The sequence below is a fragment of the Schistocerca piceifrons genome, chromosome 9 (assembly GCF_021461385.2).
Source record: "Schistocerca piceifrons isolate TAMUIC-IGC-003096 chromosome 9, iqSchPice1.1, whole genome shotgun sequence".
Taxonomy (NCBI): domain Eukaryota; kingdom Metazoa; phylum Arthropoda; class Insecta; order Orthoptera; family Acrididae; genus Schistocerca; species Schistocerca piceifrons.
This window is the reverse complement of record NC_060146.1, coordinates 162708128-162734071: the sequence shown is the minus strand read 5'-3', so window position 1 is coordinate 162734071 and position 25944 is coordinate 162708128. Positions and strand designations below refer to the sequence as shown.

At 41.7% G+C, this 25944-nt stretch overlaps 1 protein-coding gene across 3 annotated transcripts in view; it reads right to left on the bottom strand.

The window, feature by feature from the left end:
- LOC124716957 (1-phosphatidylinositol 4,5-bisphosphate phosphodiesterase) overlaps positions 1-25944 on the bottom strand; it is a 425614-nt gene that overhangs the window by 277189 nt on the left and 122481 nt on the right. For 2 of the 3 annotated variants that reach the window (XM_047243552.1, XM_047243551.1), the window contains exon 1: positions 18117-18231. The exons of the other annotated variant lie outside the window; for it this stretch is intronic. The gene's annotated coding sequence lies outside the window, so the exon portion shown is untranslated. Of the gene's footprint in view, positions 1-18116; positions 18232-25944 lie in introns of those variants that run through there. 3 annotated transcript variants of the gene reach the window in all.

Genomic DNA, 25944 nt, shown 5'->3' with positions numbered 1-25944 from the left:
AGACATCACAGGATACTTCAAGAGCATCGAAATTTCGTGAACCATACTAAAATGCATAATTCAGCTTAAAGTGCACATTCGTATGTCCAGATTCGGATGTAAATTTTCGTGACTACCAGTACTGTATTGTCTCATGTTTGGTTCTTTATTATGGCATAATTCCATACGAGCTAGTAGATGGATAACGTACACTTGAAATGCAGCGAACAGTTGAAACTAGCCAACAGTGTGAAATTAAACACTTCGTTTCAAATAAATTGACTGCCTCAGCGCAAAAGATTAATGAAAGCTAAATCTCTGTAGCAAACCGACAAAAATAACTTCATTGTCCTGCAAGGCGATTAATGCTTGACAGAAACGTGGAAATAAAACCTGAAACCATTCAAAAAGAATACCACAACTTTAGGAATTTAAAACTCTGCAACGACAAAAGGCAGAGCTAAGCACTATCTGTCGGCGAATTAAGGGAGCTATACAGTTTCATTTAGTTGTACATTTGTTCGCTTGAGGCGCTGTTGACTAGGCGTCAGCGTCAGTTGAAGCTAAGATGGCGACCGCTCAACAGAAAGCTTTTTGTGTTATTGAGAACGGCAGAAGTGAATCGACGACAGTTGTTCAGCGTGCATTTCGAACGAAGTATGGTGTTAAACCTCCTGATAGGTGGTGTATTAAACGTTGGTATAAACAGTTTACAGAGAATGGGTGTTTGTGCAAAGGGAAAAGTTCTGGACGGCCGAGAACGAGTGATGAAAATGTAGCACGCATCCAGCAAGCATTTGTTCGCAGCCCAGGAAAATCGACTCGCAGAGCTAGCAGAGAGCTGCAAATTCCACATTCAACTGTATGGAGAGTCCTACGAAAGAGGTTAGTTATGAAACCTTATCGTCTGAAATTGGTTCAAGCACTGTCTGCAGCTGATAAGATTAAAAGAATCGATTTCTGTGATTTTATCCTTGTTCATATGGAAACAGATGAATCTTTCGTTTCAAAGATTGTGTTTAGTGATGAAGCAACTTTCCACACTAACGGGAAAGTCAACCGTCACAATGTCTGTATATGGGGCACTGAGAATCCGCGGGAAACAACTCAGTATGAACGTGACTCGCCTAAGGTGAACGTTTTCTGTGCCATTTCAGCCAATAAAGTTTTTGGTCCCTTTTTCTTCGAAGGTGCTACTGTAACTGGACTACAGTATCTGGAGATGTTAGAGAATTGGCTGTTCCCTCAGCTCGAACAACAAGCACAACAATTCATATTTCAGCAGGATGGAGCGCCACCACATTGGCACTTATCTGTCCGTAACTACCTGAACGTCAACTACCTGAGGCGATGGATCGCCCGCCAGGCAGCCCGTGACAGAGAACTTCATCACTGGCCTCCAAGAAGGCCTGATCTTACCCCCTGCGATTTTTTCTTATGGGGGTATGTTAAGGATATGGTGTTTCGGCCACCTCTCCCAGCCACCATTGATGATTTGAAACGAGAAATAACAGCAGCTATGCAAACTGTTACGCCTGATATGCTACAGAGAGTGTGGAACGAGTTAGAGTATCGGGTTGATATTGCTCGAGTGTCTGGAGGGGGCCATATTGAACATCTCTGAACTTGTTCTTGAGTGAAAAAAACCTTTTTAAATACTCTTTGTAATGATGTATAACAGAAGGTTATATTATGTTTCTTTCATTAAATACACATTTTTAAAGTTGTGGTATTCTTTTTGAATCACCCTGTATTTTAGCCTTTCGTAACTAAGCGAACGTATTTTAATTATTTTGATCGCTCCCGGCCACAAAAATCCATTTTGTTTTCATTTAATGTGAGAGCAATAAATGAAGAGGAAGCACCAAAATCACTAAACGTAAACACAAGTCACTTGGAGACTACCCACCTCCCCACTACATCTCAGGCTGCTCTGTGCATCTGCCCCGGACCTACATTTCCGAACCGGGGCAATAATGGATAGTGGAGCCCAGCCACACTTCTGTAACCAGAAGCGGGAGAAGGTATTACTCATACGCGACTGAACTGTGCATGCTCAAGAGGCCGCCCGCAACTGCTGAAACGAATCTAATGCAAACAGCTGCCACGTCACGCTCATCAGAGGCAGTTTGTTGTTAGGAAGCATTGCATAGTCTTCCCAAAGCCTTTGACACACTACTGTTGGCAAATGCTTGTAAGAGCACTGCGTTTTATTGTTGTACATGGCGTATTTCCTTTGCGGCTTAAGTTTTATTTTCTTTTTTTGTCTTTCGTTCATGTTTTGTTGCTGCAGTATTATTCTGCAGAAGCGGGATACAATAATATCCTTTGTTAGAATATTGGTTCTTACCAGTCAAAAAGCAGTTGAATGGAATGGACAGTGTCTTGAAAGGAGGATATAAGATGAACATCAACAAAAGCAAAACAAGGATAATGGAATGTAGTCTAATTAAGTCGGGTGATGCTGAGGGAATTAGATTAGGAAATGAGACACTTAAAGTAGTAAAGGAGTTTTGCTATTTGGGGAGCAAAATAACTGATGATGGTCGAAGTAGAGAGGATATAAAATGTAGGCTGGCAATGGCAAGGAAAGCGTTTCTCAAGAAGAGAAATTTGTTAACATCGAGTATAGATTTAAGTGTCAGGAAGTCATTTCTGAAAGTATTCGTATGGAGTGTAGCCATGTATGGAAGTGAAAGATGGACGATAAATAGTTTGGACAAGAAGAGAATAGAAGCTTTCGAAATGTGGTGCTACAGAAGAATGCTGAAGATTAGATGGGTAGATCACATAACTAATGAGGAAGTATTGAATAGGATTGGGGAGAAGAGAAGTTTGTGGCACAACTTGACCAGAAGAAGGGATCGGTTGGTAGGACATGTTCTGAGGCATCAAGGGATCACCAATTTAGTATTGGAGGGCAGCGTGGAGGGTAAAAATCGTAGGGGGAGACCAAGAGATGAATACACTAAGCAGATTCAGAAGGATGTAGGTTGCAGTAGGTACTGGGAGATGAAAAAGCTTGCACAGGATAGAGTAGCATGGAGAGCTGCATCAAACCAGTCTCAGGACTGAAGACCACAACAACAACAACAACAACAACAACAACAACAACAACCAGTCAAAAATCACAAAAATTTAAATGAAAACTAAAACAATGAAAATTCCCGGAATTCTAAAAAATCCCCGGGTTTTTCCCGGTTTTCTCCCGGATGGAAAAATTCCCGGGTAAAACCCGGATCTCCCGGTCTTCCCGGGTCGTATACATCCTGATTAATGTTGTGGCGTTCGTCACGAAAGGCACGACGCAACTTAACCGAAGTTTTAATGTAGGTTGCAGCGTTCAGAGTGGTTCCGTATTCAGCAAAGTCCAACGATAACACGCCATTTATATCCCAGAACACTCTCAGAAGGAATATCCTGAGTCACTGGATTCTTTTCGTACTGGGGAACCAGCATGTTTCCACTCCACAGGGACCTGCCCGGTTTGGGCGTGTAGTGATACGCCCACGACTCATCGCCAGTGACGATTCCTTACAGAAAGTCGCGTCCTACTGCGGCGTAATACGTTAAGTGATCCGAGCTTGTCACAATTCGCTGGCCCTTGTTGTTGTCTGTCAGGTGATTAGGCACCCACTTTAGGATATTTCGTGTCACGAACACTGCGCCGTAGGAAATGTTGGAACTGCTGCGATAAGGTCCGCAGTGGCGCACGCCGGTCATCCAAAACTGCTGCCTCAGTGGCTCCCACATCCTGCGGGGCTGCAGCTGTTAACCGGCCGCCAGGAGCCAGCGAGGTCCACACAGCGCTCTCGGGAGAATGCACACCACCTGGGAACACTGTTACGGTCCATACAGTCGTATGCATGTCTCTTTGCGAAGAATACTAAAGGAAATTTTGTTATCAGCAGTTGTTAATGTTAAATCTAAATAATTTAACTGACGAAATTTGTTCCACGCATGTTCCTGTGAGTTTCACTCTGTTTATGCCCTTTGGCTCACTACCGAACTACGCATCCCTGCTCTTCACAAGATGACGACAGTAACATGTCCGTCACGTTTGTTTCTTAGTTCAGTCTTCTCTCCCTAGAGCTGTACAAAAAAACAAAATCCCCTCTGTAGCTCTAACTTCAAATTATATCTTCGTGAAATTTCAACATTCCAGCTGCGGGACCAGCGGAGAATAAAATTATTGTGCGCTACTTTCCGATCCTCCCTCGTATTTAACAGGGACCGAATGTATATTCGCGGTGAACAAAGACAAGGCCGACTTCGAGATGTTATTGACGAACTCAAATCAAGGACTGAAGCAAAAATTCAACACGATAGAAGTTTCAATACTGACTAACGCAGCTTCTGCTATCCTCAAACTCCGCCGTCAGTTCTTAAGGGTGGTACGACGTCAAACGGGCCGACTTGGAGCAGGAGAGGCACCACAGGACATTTTAATTTCCACTGTCTATACTTTTAGAAGTAAATTCATAAAACTTTGTCAGCATGACCAGGAAGGATTCAGGATTCACACCCGTAGCAGCGGAAGTTCAAAAACATAACAAAATAATTTTTTTTACATGTAAAATTTCATCATTTTTTCACTTACTATTGGCTGCATTTGTTGCTATAGGTATACTTTTCTTCATAAGTAAGAGAGATTGTTCGATGAATTTTGCACAGCATACAAACCATATTTACATGTGTCTGAAACTCTAGAATCTATTTAATTTATGAAAAAATGAATGAGTTGTTACGTTTTAAACTTTATGTTTAGAAAAAATAAAATTTTGTAGTTAATTATCTCAATTTTTACCACATTTTATAATAGATTTGGAAAATTGTAGAGATTAATACAGCTGTGAGTATGGTTTGTATACTGTGCAAAATTCATCAAAGAATCTCTCTTACTTGTACCTATAGCAACAATTGCAGCCAACAATAAGTGAAAAAATGATGAAATTTCGTATCTAAAAAAAAAAAATTATTTTGTTATGTTTTTGCACTTCCAATGCTATGAGTGTGAATCCTGAATCCTTCCTGGTCATGCTGACAAAGCTTTATGAATTTATTTGTAAAAGTATAGACAGTAGAAATTAAAATGTCCTGTGGTGCCTCTCCTGCTCCAAGTCGGCCCGTTTGACGTCCTACCCCCCCCCCCCCCCCCCCCCCACCACCACTTAATGAAGTTGTCAGCGGCGATTTCAGCTACAGAAAAGTGTGTGGCAAGTGAGTTCCTCGACTTTCGACAGACGAACGCAAAAAAAAAAACTAAGAATGTGCAGTTACATTGGCTTTTCTGAAATGCGACGAGTTTCCGAAGCATCTCGCTTTGACGAAGGCTGGGTTTCGCAAAGAAGGCGCCTGAGTGGGAAATGACACGCTTAAAGTAGTTAATGAGTTTTGCTATTTTGGGAGCAAAATAACTCATGATGGTCGAAGATCCGCAACGAAACTGCGAGACAGAGGGCGCGCCGCTGAACGACCGCGCGCCTCTGGAAGCGTCATGCTGACCATATACCTCGCCGTTGTTGTTGAGGTCTTCAGTCCTGAGACTGGTTTGATGCAGCTCTCCATGCTACTCTATCCTGTGCAAGCTGCTTGGCTCTGAGCACTATGGGACTCAACATCTTAGGTCATAAGTCCCCTAGAACTTAGAACTACTTAAACTTAACTAACCTAAGGACATCACACACACCCATGCCCGAGGCAGGATCCGAACCTGCGACCGTAGCAGTCCCGCGGTTCCGGACTGCAGCGCCAGAACCGCTAGACCACCGCGGCCGGCTTGCAGTGCAAGCTTCTTCATCTCCCAATAAGTACTGCAGCGTACATCCTTCTGAATCTGTTTAGTGTATTCATCTCTTGGTCTCCCTCTACGATTATTACCCTCGACGTTGCCCTCCAATACTAAATTGGTGATCCCTTGATGCCCCAGAACATGTCCCACCAACGGATCCCTTCTTCTTGTCAAGCTGTGCCACAAACTCATCTTCTCCCGAATCCTATTCAATACCTCCTCATTAGTTATGTGATCTACCCATTTAATCTTCAGCATTCTTCTGTAGCACCACATTTCAAAAGTTTCCACTCCCTTCTTGTCCAAACTATTTATTGTCCACGTCTCACTTCCATACATGACTACACTCCATACAAATACTTTCAGAAACGACTTCCTGACACTTAAATCTATACTCGATGTTAACAAATTTCTGTTCTTCAGAAACGCTTTTCTTGCCATTGCCAGTCTACATTTTATATCCTCTCTACTTCGACCATCATCAGTTATTTTGCTCCCCAAATAACAAAACTCCTTTCCTACTTTAAGTGTCTCATTTCCTAATCTAATGCCCTCAACATCACCCGACTTAATTCGACTACATTCGATTATCCTCGTTTTGCTTTTGTTGATGTTCATCTTATACCCTTCTTTCAAGACACTGTCCATTCCGTTCAACTGCTCTTCCAAGTCCTTTGCTGTCTCTGACAGAATTACAATGTCATCGGCGAACCTCAAAGTTTTTATTTCTTCTCGCCACAGGGAAGGGTAAAACCGACCGGTTAAAACCAACACCGGTATTCCAGTTCTGAGTAACAGGTATTTATCGGTATTTGTTTGGTCTCTGTTAGAAGAGGTTTTTTATTTTTAATAACAACCGGATAAAAGACCGAAAGATCAATTCACCACTGCAGCAGGGCTAAAATTACTCATTTTCAAATATACCTTCTTCTTACGAGTAATTTTTATTCGTAAAATATTCGTTGCGTTATTATTAGAAATAGGAAAAGCAATCAGCTTTATTTTAATAACAATGCCGACAGGAAGGAGCAACAACGAACAGTTACGAATTAGTACAACGTTGCTGAGAATGTCCCCGTTGCCCCGTGTCGTGGTTTAAGGTACGCGTGTAGGTGAAGTGTGCGACACCTGACCGCACCTGCTGTATACGGCAGTGTTTCACTGTCGTCGCCGCTGTATTCCAGAATGGCACCAACCCTAGTCAGGAAATATTTCTACGAATCGATGTAGCAATGAAGTACAATGCTTCATTCGCTTTAAAAGGTTAAATATTTATCTGCCATTTTTATGAAATAATAAGAGAGAAACGAGATTATGGTAATAGTAAAAAAATAATACATAACAATGTAATTGTAGTATCCAATAAAAATAGAAAGTAGCTGAGCAAAAATTCAACACGATAGAAGTTTCACTACTGACTAACGCAGCTTCTGCTATCCTCAAACTCCGCCGTCAGTTCTTAAGGGTGGTACGACGTCAAACGGGCCGTCTTGGAGCAGGAGAGGCACCACAGGACATTTTAATTTGCACTGTCTATACTTTTAGAAGTAAATTCATAAAACTATGTCTGTTTGTAGCCCCTGAAAACGGAAAAAATTAACACCAAGACCATAGTTCTTCAGCCTCAGTTCTCACCCTTTAGAACTGACTTTTCGCTAATCCCAAATAATGATATGATCCCCGATTACAAAATTATTTTTTGGCAGTGTGTCAAAAAATTAGAATGAATAGCACAATACTAATGATTTTTATGATTATCCATTACGGATATTTAAGAACCGTGACTGTATATTGAATGTAAATAAGTTATACAGAACCGCAACCAGTCACTTTTTTGAATAGTTATGTTTTATTCCATGAACCGGTTTTCGAACCTTTTCAGGTTCATCTTCAGATGGTTTCAAGAAGTTACATCATTACTGGTAGTAGCATAATGCTGTGTGCTGGCTTGCGACAGTATAGGCGGCTTTTTTCGGTTAGTGTCCATCTGTCTGCCTCCATTTTGATGTCCAGTAGTTATATAAGGAGACACACTTCCACGCAAACTATATTAATTTACACTTTGACAGCGAGACTTTTCCAGCATCCAGCATGCGCTTCACAACTGTTGCTGTTAACAGGACAGATGGACACTAACCGAAAAAAAAAAAACGCCTATACTGTCGCAAGCCAGCATCCAGCATTATGCTACTACCAGAAATGATGTAACTTCCTGAAACCATCTGAAGATGAACCTGAAAAGGTTCGAAAACCGGTTCATGGAATAAAACATAATTATTCAAAAAAGTTACTGGTTGCAGTTCTGTACAACTTATTTGCATCTAATGATTTTTGTAGTACTCAACCAATTATCACCCTTCGACAAAAGCAGCTAACTATGGACAGATTAGGTATTCTTTTATTTGCCTATTTAATATTTTGAGCTTAGCACCCTGAAACTGAGGGAGTCAAAACTGTTTATCTTTGTTCGATTTTTATTGGTTATTACAAGAAATAACAGGGGAAAACTTCACAATAAATTACTTCACAATAAATTCCTTCACAAATCGGTTGTTCTGAGCGGTTTTAACAGCGAGGTTAAACTAGCGTGTGGAACAAAAACGACATAACCGAAACACGCTTGTTTCAGGCGACAACCGCTTCGCTACCGGCAACGGCGCGCCGTTCTAAACAAACGGCGTTGGCTGTTACCCGGCGGCACTCGGCCCCTAGAGGATAACGCTCGTCCACCTTCTCCTTTGACCAAGGATTTCCTTCGGCAGTTTAAATGGGTAGTTTTTCAACATTTGCCTTATAGTCCCAACCTGACCCCCGCTAATTCAAGTGGTTGAAACGGCTCTAAGCACTATGGGACTTAACATCTGATGTCATCAGTCCCCTAGACTTAGAACTACTTAAACCTAACTAACCTAAGGACATCACACACTGCCGGCCGAAGTGGCCGTGCGGTTAAAGGCGCTGCAGTCTGGAACCGCAAGACCGCTACGGTCGCAGGTTCGAATCCTGCCTCGGGCGTCGATGTTTGTGATGTCCTTAGGTTAGTTAGGTTTAACTAGTTCTAAGTTCTAGGGGACTAATGACCTCAGCAGTTGAGTCCCATAGTGCTCAGAGCCATTTGAACCATTTTGAACATCACACACTTCCATGCCCGAGGCAGGATTCGAACCTGCGACTCTAGCAGCAGCGCGGTTCCGCACTGAAGCCCCCGCTAATTACCATCTGTTTTCAAACTGAAACGTTTCCTGGGCGGAAAGTAATCTACGGGGTGACTTTTTCCACCGTATACAAACTCTAAGGATTGATCGATGAGAGGATATGGATCAAAAAACATCCGGAAATGCATAGTTTCCATGCTAGAGACCACTTATTCAACCACACTTTGTTACAGAGATTGCGGTCTAATATGCGCTGTACAATGCAGCCGCAGTTGCAGTTGCAATAACTCAACAGTTTCCTCCAAGACGGTGGTACTGTTCCTCATACGTCATGCCATAGCGCCCTCTCTTGCCGTTGTTGTTGTTGTTGTTGTTGTGGTCTTCAGTGCTGAGACTGGTTTGATGCAGCTCTCCATGCTACTCTATCCTGTGCTAGCTTCTTCATCTCCCAGTACTTACTGCAACCTAAATCCTTCTGAATCTGCTTAGTGTATTCATCTCTTGGTCTCCCTCTACGATTTTTACCCTCCACGCTGCCCTCCAATGCTAAATTGGTGGTCCCTTGATGCCTCAGAACATGTACCACCAACCGATCCCTTCTTCTAGTCAGTTGTGCCACAAACTTCTCTTCTCCCCAATCTTATTCAATACCTCCTCATAGAAATTGGTAATGATGTGTCCGAGTCACTGCTCTTGCTGACTCACCTCGAAGTGGATGTGATACAGCGTTGCACATTATGGTTCCATATTCGAATCGACAGCTTGCCGACATGGTGTTTACTTACAGGAAGACAAATGGCAACGAGCGGCGGGCAGTAAGTTTGTATCAGGAGACCTATTCCCCGCCGACAACAACCACAGCGTTTCGCCGTTTGCCTGAGACAGCTCGTTTCAAGAAGCAGGAAATCATGAAGAATGTAGCCGAAATGTTCGGACACCAGACTTGTAGGGAAATGTGATTAACACTGTCGAAGGCGTCCGCCGGGTCAGTACCGCGGTACTGGGAATAGGACGAATGACACAAATCCCGGGATCGTGGTCGCGTGGTGAAGAAACCAGTGACAAAACTGCTCCCGATGTGGAGACTCTGTCGCTAGTCAACCCTGCACACGTTACAAGTGGTAAGGGTAGTAACAAGACTCATGCAGAATGTTACACACGGTCGATGGATCGTACGAGGGAGTCCAGTTGCATGGCCTGCTCATTCACCGAATATCAACTCGTGCAATTTCTGGTTACGGGGACAGCTCAGAAGTATCGTGTATGCAGAGCCCATTTCAGATCTGGAGACACTGAAGCAGCGTATTCATTGCTGCCTTTGACACTGTCCGTTCACAATTTTTCAGTCTCATTAACCAGGTTTCAACACTTCTAAGAGTGCCGTCATCAGAATTTAGACATTTAAAGTGGTCTATAACATAATTACAAATTTATGGGAAAAGTTTTTTGTATAAAAAAGTGTAAACACTGACTAACTACATGTCACGTATAAAATAAATAACAGGCCAGAAGGGCATTAGTCACAAAATATTTAAAACGAATGTGCGAAGGCGAGCCTCTATGGGCTGCTCATACCTGTACAGCCACAGGTTGCAACGGACTGAAGCGCCCGCGTTAACAAGTGCGGCAGGTGAACATGGCATTGCAGCGAGAGCGCCATCCAGTAGCCGCAGGTACAACTTGGCTATTTCACATTCAAACGTAGACAGGCGAAAGTTATCATGAATATTGTTCAGTACATAACGTAAAAGGCAATATTTTATTAAACAGTGACCAATCAAGTAACTTTTTTTTCTACGTCAGATCTTACAAGTACAGTTTGAAGCATAAAAACGTCATTATAAAAAATACAGAAAGGTCTGAATGACACAGCCTGTAGAAAACAATAAAACATGAAATACATCCAATAAACCTTTTAATAAATGAAAAATTATTAGATGACTTAGGTGGAAAAAAACCATTTCGGTGAACTCCACGAGGAGACCCGAAATTAAATGTCAAGTTACGGCTTTATACCGTTGAGAAATTTTTGTTCCGCAACTGCAGTTGCTCATTGAGAAAGAGGCTATAATTTCGAGAAATATGAAAAAAATCTCTTAATTCTTCAAAAATATCTAATCTACGCCCCTTCTTCTCGGTATGCAGGCGCGTGACACGTAATCAGAAGATGGTCGGCAAAAGACAATTTTTGGGGGTTAGTGCCATATTTTCTTAAAAGGTGTTCTTTATGTCTGGTTGTAAAGGCACGTCCTGTTTGTCCTATGCAGTAAGAGGAACAGGTATCGCAGAAAATCTTATAGACGCCAGAACTTTCTGAAGGGGAACGAATAGATTTTAAATTATGAATGAAGTTTTTTTTTCAAGTTATTATTCAAGAAAAGGCAACGTTGCTGTTGTATCTATTACGCAGGAGACGTTGGATCTGACAGGAGATGGGCCCTAAGAAAGGAACAGAAAAATATTTTTTGGGGTTAGATTCAGTGATACAGGTGCCAAGGATAGTAACTCTTGAGTTCTTTCTGAGGATGTCATTTACTGTGCCAGGTTTATACTCGTTATTAACTGCTGCTTTTCTTTCGAAAGTGGAATGGAAGTAGCTCTGTGAATAGCAGAGTGAAACAAGGTGTTTTTATGAGACTGTGGATGCACAGAAGAGACAGGTACGATCTGATCAGTATATATTTCTTTACGAAAAATAATGACATTTTATTTTCTTCTATTGTAGGCGTCTAGTCAAAGTGTAATTGGCGGGCCTCGTTTTCAAATTCGATGGTGAAAGATATTTTTTCATGAAGTTCATTGAAGAGATTACAAATACTGTAGATGCCATCAGCAGGTCTCCTGTAGATGACTAAACTATCGTCAACGTATCTGAGACACTAGAGAATGCCTAGTGATATAGCTGAAAAACAGTTAAAAAACTTTTGTTCTAGAGACTTGATGAGAATATCGACAAGAATACCAGTTAAGGGATTTCTCATAGCAAGACCGTCAGATTGCTGGTACAATTGTTCATGAAATTCAAAATAGTTGTACTTGACTACGACTGCGATGAGATTCATGAAGTCAGTGATTTGTTCATCTGACAAATCTTTCGTGAAATGTAATTTTTTTTCTACGATCGTAAGCGTTTCCTGTACAGGGACATTAGTATAAAGATTTTTTATGTCGAATGAAAACAACTTGGTGTATAAACTGTATTCTAAATATTTTATTTTATGGACTAAGGCGTGACTATTCGGAAAGGAATAATTCTTCTCGAAAACTATTGATTTTTTAAGAGTTTCGTGTAGAAATTTGGCCAAATCATGGTTTGCGCTATTCATACTATTAGATATCGGGCGTATCTGATGGTGAGGTTTATGGATTTTAAATTTAGACTGAAATTTTGGGGGCTTGAGGGTTCATGTTAGTAAGCATTTTCTTCTAAAAAGGTTTGATTAGAAATTTTGCGTTATTGATGACCGACCTTACTTTTTTTTCTATTTCAGAAGTCGGTTCCTCATGCAGTTCCAAAATATTTTCGCAAAAAAAAAAATCTAAAGTTTTGGAAATATATTCAGAATTGTAAGAAACAAGTACAGAGCAACCTTTGTCAGATTTAGTTATTAGAACATCTGCTTTATTATTAATGGAATTAACCAATTTTCTATCGTTATGTGTAACATTATGAAGGGAGACTAAATTTTTGCTAAGAATGTTAGCTACATCATAAGCAATTCTAGATGGACATGCGTTATCTATTTTTTACAATCAAGACCAATTTTGAATCGATAAGCATTTTTTCAATCAAATATACTACTTCGGAACTGCATGAGGATCCGACACCTGAATTAGAAAAAAGAGTCAGGTCAGCTATCAATAACACAAAATTTCTAATCAAACCTTTTCAGAAGAAAATGCTTATTAACATGAACCCTCAAGCCCCCAAAATTTCGCTCTCAATTTAAAATCCATAAACCTCACCATCCGATACGCCCGATATCTTATAGTATGAATAGCGCGTACTATGATTTGGCCAAATTTCTACACGAAACTCTAAAAAAATCAATCGTTTTCGAGAAGAATTATTCCTTTCCCAATAGTCACGCCTTAGTCCATAAAATAAAATATTTAGAATACAGTTTATACACCAAGTTGTTTTCATTCGACATCAAAAATCTTTGTACTAATGTCCCTGTACAGAAACGCTTACAATCGTTAAAAAGTTTTACGTCATTTCAGAAGAGTTTGTCAGATGAACAAATCACTGACTTCATGACTCTCATCACAGTCAAGTAAAACTATTTTGAATTTAATGAACAATTGCACCAGCAATCCGACGGTATTCCTATGGGAAATCCCTTAGCTGGCATTCTTGCCGATATTCTTATCAACTCTCTAGATGAAAAGTTTTTTTAACTGTTTTTCAGCTACATCACTAGGCATTCTCACGTGTCTCAGATACGTTGACGATATTACAGTCATCTACGAGGGACCTGCTGATGTCATTGGTCGTATTTGTGATCTCTTCAATGAACTTGATAACAAAATATCTTTCACCATCAAATTTCAAAACGAGGCCCGCCAATTAAACTTTCTCGAATTGATGCTTACAATATAAGAAAACAAAATGTAATTCAGTGTTTTTCGTAAAGAAATATATACTGACCAGATAGTACCTGTGTCTCCTATGCATCCACAGTCTCATAAAAACACCTTGTTTCACTCAGCTATTCACCGAGCTACTTCCATTCCACTTTCGAAAGAAAAGTTCAACGACGAAATCAATTTACGCAAAACGACAGCAGTTAATAACGAGTATAAACCTGGCACAGTAAATGACATCCTCAGAAAGAATGGGTCAAATGGCTCTCAGCACTATGCGACTTAACTTCTGAGGTCATCAGTCGCTTAGAACTTAGAACTAATTAAAGCTAACTACCCTAAGGACATCACACACACCCATGCCCGAGGCAGGATTCAAACCTGCGACGGTGGCGGTCGCTCGGCTCCAGACTGTAGCGCCCAGAACTGCACGGCCACTCCGGCCAGCCTCAGAAAGAACTCTGTTAAAAAAGAGTTACTATCCTTGGCACCTCTATCACTGAATCTAACCCCAAAAAATATTTTTCTGTTTCTTTCTTAGGGCCCATCTCCTGTCAGATCCAACGTCTCCTGCGTAATAGATACAACGGCAACGTTGCCTTTTCTTGAATAATAACTAGAAGAAAAAAAAAAACTTCATTCATAATTTAAAATCTATTCGTTCCCCTTTAGAAAGTTCTGGCGTCTATAAGATTTTCTGCGATACCTGTTCCTCTTACTGCATAGGACAAACAGGACGTGCCTTTACAACCAGACGTAAAGAACACCTTTTAAGAAAAAATGGCACTAACCCCCAAAAATCGTCTTTTGCCGACCATCTTCTGATTACATGTCACGCGCCTGCACACCGAGAAGAAGGGGCGTAGATTAGATATTTTTTAAGAATTAGAGATTTTTTCATATTTCTCGAAATGATAGTCTCATTCTCAATGAGCAGCTGCATTTGCGTAACAGAAATTTCTCAACGGTATATACCCGTAACTTGACATTTAATTTCGGGTCGCCTCGTGCGGTTCACCGAAATGTTTTTTTCCACCTAAGTCATCTCATAATTTTTCATTTATTAAAAGGTTTATTGGATGTATTTCATGTTTTATTGTTTTCTACTGGCTGTGTCATTCAGACCTTTCTGTATTTTCTATAATGATGTTTTTATGCTTCAGACTGTACTTGTAAGATCTGACGTAGAAAAAAATGTTACTTTATCTGTCACTGTTAAACAAAATATTGCCTTTTACGTTATATACTGAACAATATTCATGATAACTTTCGCCTGTCTACGTTTGAATGTGAAATAGCCAAGTTGTACCTGCGGCTACTGGATGGCGCTCTCGCTGCAATGCCATGTTCACCTGCCGCACTTGTTAACGCGGGCGCCTCAGTCCGTTGCAACCTGTGGCTGTACAGGTATGAGCAGCCCATAGAGGCTCGCCTTCGCACATTCGTTTTAAATATTTTGTGACTAATGCCCTTCTGGCCTGTTATTTATTTTATACGTGACATGTAAGCACTGAGACAGTCTTGTACTGTTAGTCAGTATTTACAGTTTTTTATACAAAAAAATTTCCCATAAATTTGTAATTATGTTATAGACCACTTTAAACGTCTAAATTCTGATGACGGCACTCTTAGAAGTGTTGAAACCTGGTTAATAAGACTGAAAAATTGTGACAGAGGGCTCATTTGTATCAATTTTAATTTATAAACGGTCACTGAACCAAGCAGCCATGTTCAAAACATCTCCAAGTACTTCAAAACGAGTCAGTGTGGAAGTTGGTCCAGAAGCTGACGTTCGTTTGGACAACATTGGGCACTTTCCAGTGGTCAGTGACAAAAAAATCATTTGGCAGGTGCAGGAAACCGGGTTACAAAGGCAAAACAAAATTTTACTGTGTAACATTCACGTATGTATGGATAGAAAAAAATTGTTTCTTTGATTATCATTCTTCACAAGGGTAAAACCATAGTTTATGCATATAATCATTAAGTATGCTTTGTGTAATTTATGTATTTGATGAAATAAAATAAAATAAAATATTTTGAGTTTTCGTCTGATACTGCACCCACTTGACCACAATGTCCTCACCTGGGGACGCGCTGCATCCCCCCTTTGGGAGGGGGGGGGGGAACCTCGTAATTTTATACATCTGAAAAATCATAATTTAATTCGAAGAACTGGATGGCAAAACCAGGATTTCTTTCCGGGAAAAAAATAATTCGTGACCGAAAGGGTTAACGCACCAGCTCGGACTGTGTCAAGGACGGCGAAGAAAATCGGCCGTTTCCTTTCAAAGGAACCACCCTGGCATTTGCCTGGAGCGATTTATGGGAATCACTGAGAACGTAAATCTGGATGGCCCGATGTGAGTTCGAACAGTCCTCCTCCCGAACGAGAGTCCGCTGTGCTATATTTATTAGCAGTTGTTATGTGAGTTATCATGTAAAATAGTCTTCTGTAACAAATGGCTGACAAGTGGTATAATTTGTAAGTGTGATAGTAATTGTTATGACCTTTCCAGTGTTCGGGGGAAAGGGACTATATTGGTTTGGTGGTGAAATAATGAATGAAAAGAAAGTTCCTGCACTTCCCCCACCATTCACTGCTTTACTGCTAGACTGCACAAATCTCTCCCATTCAAGAACTGCTGGAAGTTTTATACTAAGGTGACAAAAGTCATGGGATGGAGATATGCAAATATATGGTGGTAGTATCGCATACACGAGGTATAATAGTGCAAGACATTGGTGAAGCTGTCACTTATACTCAGGTAATTCATGTGAAAAGGTTTTCAACGTGATTATGGCTGCACGAGGGGAACCAACAGACTCTGAACACGGAATGGTACTTGGACCTAGAAGCATGGGACATTCCATTTCGGAAATCGTTTGGGAATTCAATATTCCAGGGTACACAGAATCAAGAGCGTGCCGAGAATATCACATTTCAGTCGTTACATCTCACCACGGGCAACTTAACGACCGAGAGCGCTAGCGTTTTCGTAGAGTTGTCAGTGCTAACAGACAAGCAACAGTGTGTGAAATAACCGCAGAAATCAATGTGGGGCTCACGACGAACGTATCCGCTAGGACAGTGTGGCGAAATCTGGCGTTAATGGGCTATGGCAGCAGACGACAGACGCGAATGCCTTTGCTAACAGCACTACATCGCCTGCAGCGCCTCTCGTGGGAACATGGTTCAAATGGCTCTAAGCACTAAACACTTGAGGTCATCAGGAACTACTTAAGTCTAACTAAGGACACCACACACCCATGCCCGAGGCAGGATTCGAACCTGCGACCGTAGCAGCAGCGCGGTTGCGGACTGAAGCGCATAGAATCGCTCGGCCACCGCGGCCGGCTCGTGGGATCATAACCATATCGGTTAGACCCTAGGCAGCTGGAACACCGTGATCTGGTCAGATGAGTCTCGATTTCAGTTGGTAAGAGCTGACGGTAGGGTTCGAGTATGGCGCAGAAGCCATGGAGCCAAGTTACCAACAAGGCACTGTGCAAGCTGGTGGTGTCGCCGTAATGATGTCGCTGTGTTTACGTGGAATGGACTGGGTCCTCTGTTCCGGCGGAATCGATCGCTTTCCAGAAATGTCCGGGTAGGTGGAGACCATGTGTAGCCATTCACGGACATCACGTTGCCGAACAACGATGGAATTGTCATCGGGTCACAACTGTACGTGACTAAATTGAAGAACATTCTGGACAATTCAAGTGAATAATTTGGCCAACCAGATCGGCCGACATGATTCCCATCGAACATTTGTGGCACATAATCGAGAGGTCGGTTCCTGCACAAATCCTGACAGGCTACAATTTCGCAATTATGGACGTCTATAGAGGCAGAATGGCTCCACATTTCTGCAGGGGACGTTCAATGACTTACAGAGTCCATGCCACACAGAATAGCTGCACTACGCCGGGGAAAAGGAGGTTGGACACGATATTATGAGGTATCCCACGAGGTAACTCGTCATCCTAAATACATGATTAGGTATTCGAATTTTCTCATGACTCCAATATGTGAAACTTCTGATAATAGTTTAACGTCAAACCTTGCATAAAAGAAAAAAAAAGAAATGAACGTGTATTATACAAAAATATCATCTAAGAAATAATGCAATGGACAATTTATAGCAGATTTCCGTAATTAAGACTGAAATGTGAACATGTTGTAATGTGTATCATTATTTTAAAAATGAATTTGTTTTCAGTCATGTGATGTTATTAGGTGAGACTGTTAAATGCTAAATAAATAGCTTTAAAAATAGGAGTAGTAGTTTTTTTTAATCAGTCCTTTACAGAGCGATATAGATTTTGTGGGATTCAGGGTTTTATTTTGTATAAATTGGAGCACGGGTACATGGAAACGGTAATAATCAGCTTTACAAAGGAAATTGTCGATCATGAGAGTGCTTCTGTTCGTTAACAAAACGGAGGCAGATGGGCAGTGTGTACGACATATGGAGATGTACAGCAGAGTACAGGGTGTGTATGGGAAGAGGCCGGACAGGTGGTAGAGTAAATCGTGTTTAGGACGATGACGCTCCCAGCGTCCGCCGGCTGCAGGGCAGTGTAGGAGGGAGAAACCTCACCTGTCTCTGCGCTTGTAGCTGTAGCTGTACTTGTAGCTGTAGCTACAGCCGCCTCCGCTGCCGTGTGCTCCCGCGACGCTCGACGCGTCACGACTGTCAGTTGTCTAGCCTGTCCGCCGACACAGCGGGCAGGATGGGGAAAGGGTGGAGGGGGGAAGGAGGGAGGGGGAAGCCCCGGCCTGCCGGCTGACCACGTGACCGCTAATTGTAAGCCGCTCGCGCTGAGCTCCTTAACCGCCCGCTTCCGACTGCTGGCGCCGCGGCGCAACTCGCGGAAGACTCAAATCCAATTTCTGGCGTCCTGTTTACACGGCACGCCCAGAATCGATACTTTCAGCATGACGCAATGTCGCTTTTCCGTAAAACTTGTCTTTTAGGCGAATTTTATCGAAACATCTCTCGCAGTAGGCTAATAGAATCATACCTGGGTACAAGACCGTTAATCCGTCAATCGTTAGGTAACGAAGTTAACTTTTCGTGTAACGGATTAACTTTAACGTTTATTGAAAAATAGAAAACAAAAACGGACACTTTAACTTACGTCAATTTTGTTCTGAGTCCGTTAATCGTTAATTCGGTATCCACTATATATATATAGCCCGCATCTCGTGGTCGTGCGGTAGCGTTCTCGCTTCCCACGCACGGGTTCCCGGGTTCGATTCCCGGCGGGGTCAGAGATTTTCTCTGCCTCGTGATGGCTGGGTGTTGTGTGCTGTCCTTAGGTTAGTTAGGTTTAAGTAGTTCTAAGTTCTAGGGGACTTATGACCACAGCAGTTGAGTCCCATAGTGCTCAGAGCCATTTGAACCATATATATATATATATATATATATATATATATATATAAGGGTCGCATCGCCCGCGGGAATCGTGTTCTGACGAGTTCGGGTCACGTACGTGTGTGACTACGCCGAGGAGCGTGCGACTGACGCAAACAATTGACTGTGAGCGAGAATGATAACTAGATATAGGTTGTTTATTGTTTGTTTACTGAGTTCGTGTTAGGTAATTGTGGAAACTAAATCATGGAATCGGATTCTAGCTCTACAACTGACCTAAACCCGTAGCCGCATTTAGGTGAAGACGTTCATTTTGTATCCTGATCTGCAAAACTTTTGCTTTTCGATTGTAAACTGTGCTTGCCTAAAAATAGTTAACAATTAGAGCTCACACTTCCAGCCTTCATTTGAAACAATACGTATGGAGAGCACATGGATCATGGTATACATAAATGCTTCATTTGTGTGGCCATATTGTCCGTTGTTGATTTACAATTCTTGGAGGTATTTTTGTTCTGTCGTTACAACTACTAAAATGCGTGATTTTTTCACCAGACGCTTTCCACTTTATTGATGTAAAGCATCATCAGTGTTGGTGATTTTCGCTTGATTTCTCGCTTACATCGGGAAATGCCGTCTGCTAGCACATCGTTGTTTTTGTGTATTATACACTGATAATTTTGGTCTAATCTTTAGTTGTTCTGCAGCACCATCCATTTCTTATGTTTTTCACAGCACGCCTTTACGCACACCACTGTGTTTTTTAAGCACAGCCACAACACACAGAAGAATATAAGATGACGGTGTAATAGCAGATGGCACTTCTCGACACAAGCGAGAAATCAAGCGAAAATCACCACCACTGATGATGCTTTACATCAATAAAGGAAAAAGCAGGATCCAGTTTGCGCAAAATGAGATTTCACCGCAGTGTTAAAGGTTGCACCACACAAGATCGCTTTCAAACAAAGATACTGGAAATAAATTGAACGTTGATTCAAAACGCAAGAAAATGAATGTGAACAGAAATGGATGGTGGGAACATGTGGAGAGACTGCTTGAAAACAAACTTCCGAAATAAATATTTGACTGCAAAACTAGAGGGTGAATAGAGATGGCGAGAAATCAGAAGAGATGGTTGTGCCTTCGTGACCGGAACAGCTGAAATTACCAAATTCATGAGGGAAGGAGAAGAAAAAGGAGAAGAATAAAACCCAGACTGACTGCTCATACATGAAAGATGTTAGTAGTATTAAAGTTATTCTCCTGGCAGGCAGAGAATGCACAAGAACCAAGACGGATGGCACAAAGACAAAAGCATAAACGTTTAACTCCATTTTCAATAGTTTCTTTGCAACGTAAAAATCACAGGTGTTGCACCAATCCATTCTCGTCTCACTACAAAGATGAATCACCACCACTGATGACGCTTTACGTCCGTAAAGCGAAACGGCCTGGTGAAAAAGAAATCACGCATTTTTGCAGTCGCAGCGGCAGAACAAAAATACCTTCAAGGATGGTATATATAGTTTGAAGAAACTGTGGAGGCAGGGTCCGATCAAAAAAAGCCAAAAACAAAAATCAATCTTGAACATTTCACTAGTAAGAGTTAACGATTAAGGATTAACTTTAACTGCTGACAAATCTCAAGTAAAGTAACTCTTTAACGTTTGATAAAGTTAACATTTATAGTAACGGATTAACAATTAGCGAAGTTAACATTTTGATTAATGTTCCCAGCTAAGAGTATAATACTGGGACCGGTAACCCACTTTCACTTCCTTGCCTGTGACACAGGGTGAAATTCCGATAGTGAAATTGAGGACACGAGCCTAAAATTTAACGCAATCTGTGGAAAATTAGATAATTCAGCAAAAAAAAGGTTGCTGCAAAAGAGACACTTGTGAAGTTTTACAAAGTCATGCCAGTATCTACGAGGGTTGGAATTTAAATAGTGGCAACAATTTATTTACAACAGATACAAAAGAATTACTTGTTTGCCCCTGTTACTGTCCTTCAAAGTAGTCACCAGCGTTGTGTAGAACCCGTCGCCAGCGATGTGGAAGGCGTAGTATGCCGTTAGCAGAGCCTGTTCTGTTGATGGTGTGAATGGAGCTGTCTACTGCCTGTCGATTTTCTGGAGCAGTTCTGAAGCGAATGCCACGAAGTGGTTCTTTCATCTTCGGAATCAAATCAAAGTCACAAGGACTTAAGTCTGGGGAGTATGGTGGATGGCACAGTACATCCCAGTCTCATCAACTGAACAGAGCAGCCACAGCTTGCGCTGTATGCGCCCGCGCATTGTCGTGCAAAATGATGGGTGGGCTGCGCAGAAAGTACCGCCGCTTCTTTCGCAAAGCTGGTCGCAGGTGATGCTCCAAAAACGAACAGTAATACTGTGCACTGACGGTCTGCCGTGGAGGAACGTAATGTGTTAGGATAATACCATCACAGTCGTACACGAAAATCACCATAAATAACTTCAGACCGCTCCATTAGCACCATCAACGTAACAGGCCCTGCTAACGGTGTACTACGCCTTCCACATCGCTGACAACGGGTTCTACACAACGCTGGTGGTACTTTGAAGGACAGTAACAGGGGCAAACATGTAATCGGTTGTGAATAAATAGTTGCCACTATTTAAATTCGAACCTTCGCACTATCACCTATGGATCTGAAACCTGGCTTCCCACGCAGAAGGTGAGCAGAATCCAGTTTGCGCAAAATGAGATTTCGTTGCAGCGTTAATGGGTGCACCACACAAGATCGCTTCAAAGACATTGGAAATGAATTGAACGTTGATTCAAAGCGCAAGAAAATAAATGTAAACAGAAACAGATGGTGGGAACATGTGGATAGACTGCTTGGAAACAGACTTCCGAAATAAATGTTTGACTGCAAAGCTAGAAGGTGAACAGAGATGGCGAGAAATCAGAGGAGATGGTTGTGCCTTCTTGACTGGAACAGCTGAAATTACCTAATTCATCAGGGAAGAAAAAGAAAACCCAGACTGACTGCTCATACATGAAAGATGTCAGTAGTATTAAAGTTAGTCGCCAGGCAGGCAGAGACGACAAGAACCAAGACGGATGGCACAAAGACAAAAGCATAAACGTTTAACTCCATTTTTCAATGTTTCTCGTAAAATTCATAGGTGTTGCACCAATCCATTCTCGTCCTACTACATAGATGAATCAAGGATATAGTTGTGCCAGTGGCGGTGAGAAGCGAGTCAAATCGCAAAAGCTGGACAAGGTTGTAAGACGCAATGGAATCCCTATCATGATAGATACAGACTCTGCACAGCGTGCGTAGCCCCCATATTGACCGTTATGTACCGTCGCTGCCTTGAACAAAACTGTAGTGCCGAATAGTTGGAGAACGCACAGATCACGAACTCGTGTGCTACACCGTAGGGATGGCGGTTTTCGCGGAAACAACCGGTCTTCGGTTATATAGTTCTTGTTTTTTTTCTCAACATCATTTAACCTGAGTGCTAAAACCGCTTAAAATAACCACTTTCTGAAATAACCTATTCTCAGTTTTTTATTCCTATTATTTCCTGTAATTAATGAATAAATCGAACAAAGATTGAAAAATTCTGACTCCCTCAGTTTCAACATAAATATAATCAAAATATCAGTGTATAATACACAAAAACAACGATGTGCTAGCAGACGGCATTTCCCGATGTAAGCGAGAAATCAAGCGAAAATCACCAACACTGATGATGCTTTACATCAATAAAGTGGAAAGCGTCTGGTGAAAAAATCACGCATTTTAGTAGTTGTAACGACAGAACAAAAATACCTCGAAAGGTGAGAAGTAGTTGAATACTACAAAAAACCAGCAGTATTCTCCTACGGATTCAAATTTTTTGAAACGCTGCCCAAAAATCATGTTCTAATTGGCGATCATGCCACTGTTCCGACATTGACTATTCATAATGTTAAAGGGTGGAAACTGTTGGTTGAAACACACTATTTTTCTTGTTAATTTGTCTATTTTCAAGCCAGCAAGCAGATAAAGACCTATTATATTGACACAGGCAACAGATCAGCTGATTTGTATTTTTATCGTAAACTATGAATCAATCGTCAAGTTGTTAGTTTTCTCCTTATATCATGTCACAAGTCTTGTTGTGGCTGCTCTCGTTTTAAAGCAAATGGAGAATTGTGCTTCATAGCTTCCGCACTCTGCAAAATAGTTCCAGATTACGGATGGTGCCATCCTGTACTACAACTGATGTCCGACGACGACAGCTAGAATCTAACATATACGAGGTCTCTTCAAATATTTCTGGAACATTCCTAATTTAGTGCCAATGGTGTGTTGGAGTGAAATGCGGTAGGCACCCCTGCACATGCTTGTATGCCTGTATGCCTGTATTTAATGAGTTACAGCCGGAACTTTCAAATGGTTCAAATGGCTCTGAGCACTATGGGACTTAACTGCTGAGGTCATTAGTCCCCTAGAACTTAGAACTAGTTAAACCTAACTAACCTAAGGACATCACAAACATCCATGCCCGAGGCAGGATTCGAACCTGCGACCGTAGCGGTCTTGCGGTTCCAGACTGCAGCGCCTTTAACCGCACGGCCACTTCGGCCGGCCCGGAACATTCATTGTTGTATGTCTGTTCATGGTCGGTGGAAGAGGGGGGGGGGCTATAGCCCGTGCCCCCCCCCCCCCCCTCCCGCCATAGCCGTATCATATTACACTGGATAAAATGACCTAAGAAATCAGCGAATATATTACAACAGATTCAATCACTTTTTTTATGATTATGTAGCAATATATGTCGCAATGTACTTCAAACACATTTTAACAAAAGAGTGAGAGAGGCAAATAACTTACTGTCTAAACCAATGAATATCATTTAACTTAAAATGGGCATCTTATTATTTACTAATACACATTTTTCACCCTGAACTCCAAAACAGTTACCAAAAACTACTTTAACTAAAACCAAATTTTACCAATTTGTCTGTGGAGGGTCGCAACTTTCCTTTTGTTAAGCGATATTCCATTCCCCCAAACCCCCCTCCCCCCCCTCCCCCCATTACCACCCTTGACAGACTTCTAGAATCGCCCCTGTGTCTGATAGTTATTGTTCAGTGCTGTGTTGAGTAGAACGTTCTGTCACACAGTTTGCGAATTTCGTGATGGCAGAGTTCGCGGAGCCACGCGTCTACATTAAATTTTTGCGTGAAACTCGAGAAAACCTTTACAGAGACACACCAGGTTGGACGGAAATCAAAGGTCACCCTCGTTCAGGGCGCCCTTCGACGTCTACCGACGACGCTAGTGTCAGGAACGTCAACGAAATTCGTGCCCCAGGGACAAATTCTCAATCGATGGTACTATTGGGACGTGTTGCGACGCCTGCGAGAAAATGTGAGAAGGAAATGGCTGAAATGTGGCGAGGCTATTTATGGTTCAAATGGCTCTGAGCACTATGGGACTTAACATCTGTGGTCATCAGTCCCCTAGGACTTAGAACTACTTAAACCCAACTAACCTAAGGACATCACACACATCCATGCCCGAGGCAGGATTCGAACCTGCGACCGTAGCAGTCGCGCGGTTCCGGACTGCGCGCCTAGAACCGCTAGACCACCGCGGCAGACAGGCAATTTATGGTTCTCGTATCACGATAACGCACCCGCACATTCATCCCTTTTCGTGCGTGAATATTGCACAAAAACGAAATCCCTGCACTGCCTCATCTGCCGTACCCTCCACACCTGCTGACTTTTCTTTTTATTTCCAAAGTTGAAAACCCCTTTGAAAGGACGAAAATTTCCAACGACAGATGAGATAAAAGAAAATCCGCAGATGGCTCTAGCAACGGCCCTGAGCTTTTATAACTTGAGCTGAAATGACCACCATGTTCTCCTCAAAGTACAGGATACTCATACTTGTTCGCATATCAGTCACCATGCTAGTGGAGACTTCTAATTAAATGTACTGAAGAATTTGTCGTAAATATGGGTGGCCCCTCATCTGTGAACTACGCTAACCACTGCAAAAATGGTTTTCGCAGGTTTGCAGTTCCTAGTGAACCAGAACGAAGAAAAAGATGGGTCACAAATTTGCTGGAGAGACAACTGGGACACAGGACCTGGTGCTCAGTTGCGTATCGTTAAGTGTATGTTAATAAATGTAGTTATAAACATGAAACCAACTGTATACAGTTGAGTTTCTTCGCCCAGCCGAAAACTATTAAAGCAGTTCGTCTCAAAATTCTTCGAGCCTACCGCATACCGTTATAGGCAAAATTGAGCGGCATATTATAAGCATACATACACAAACTGAATAATACTTAACCCTAGGACGCCTGGGGGGGGGGGGGGGGGGGTTCGTTGAATCCATAATTTTTTCATGTCCCCTGCTTTTGCCCAAGTAACTTTCATACTACATATTCCCTTTGAGTTATTGTTTTTTGGCTATTTTATGAAACGTTAGTGTCAATATATTTTATAGAAAATTCCTGCTTTGAAAGAAAAAATAAATAAACTTATTATGGGTCCAACAAACCCCCCCTTAGGCTTCCATGCTATAGAAAATTTCCCTTAGTAGGACTTCGTATTTCTCATCTCTACAACAATGCAAGTTAGTTTCTTGTTGGTTGGTATTCTTGATATTCACAACAATCGGTTTACTTTCAGAGGAAGTGATTGTTGATGTCAGTCAGCTGTTATTTATCTTGTAAACTAGCAGTGAGTTAGTGCAGTTCCCAACACGTAGGCCTCCAGTAACTTTGGTGTCCTACGCAGCAAAAACGAAACCAAGTAAAATCTTACTGATGTTGTCAAGAAGAAAGAAGTGCCAATGCAAGAGGGTTATCTAACCAAATTGTTCAATCAATGGAGACTATTCTACAAAAGAAAATCAAAGAAGTGACAACAGAAGCACGTCAGCCTCCTGCAGGGAAAGGTCGGTGCCATATTTGTGTAAGAAAAGCTAAAACAGAGAAGCAGAAGTACAACAATCTAAGTAAACCAAAACAGTATTGTGGACAGTGTCATAAGCATGTGTGTAACAC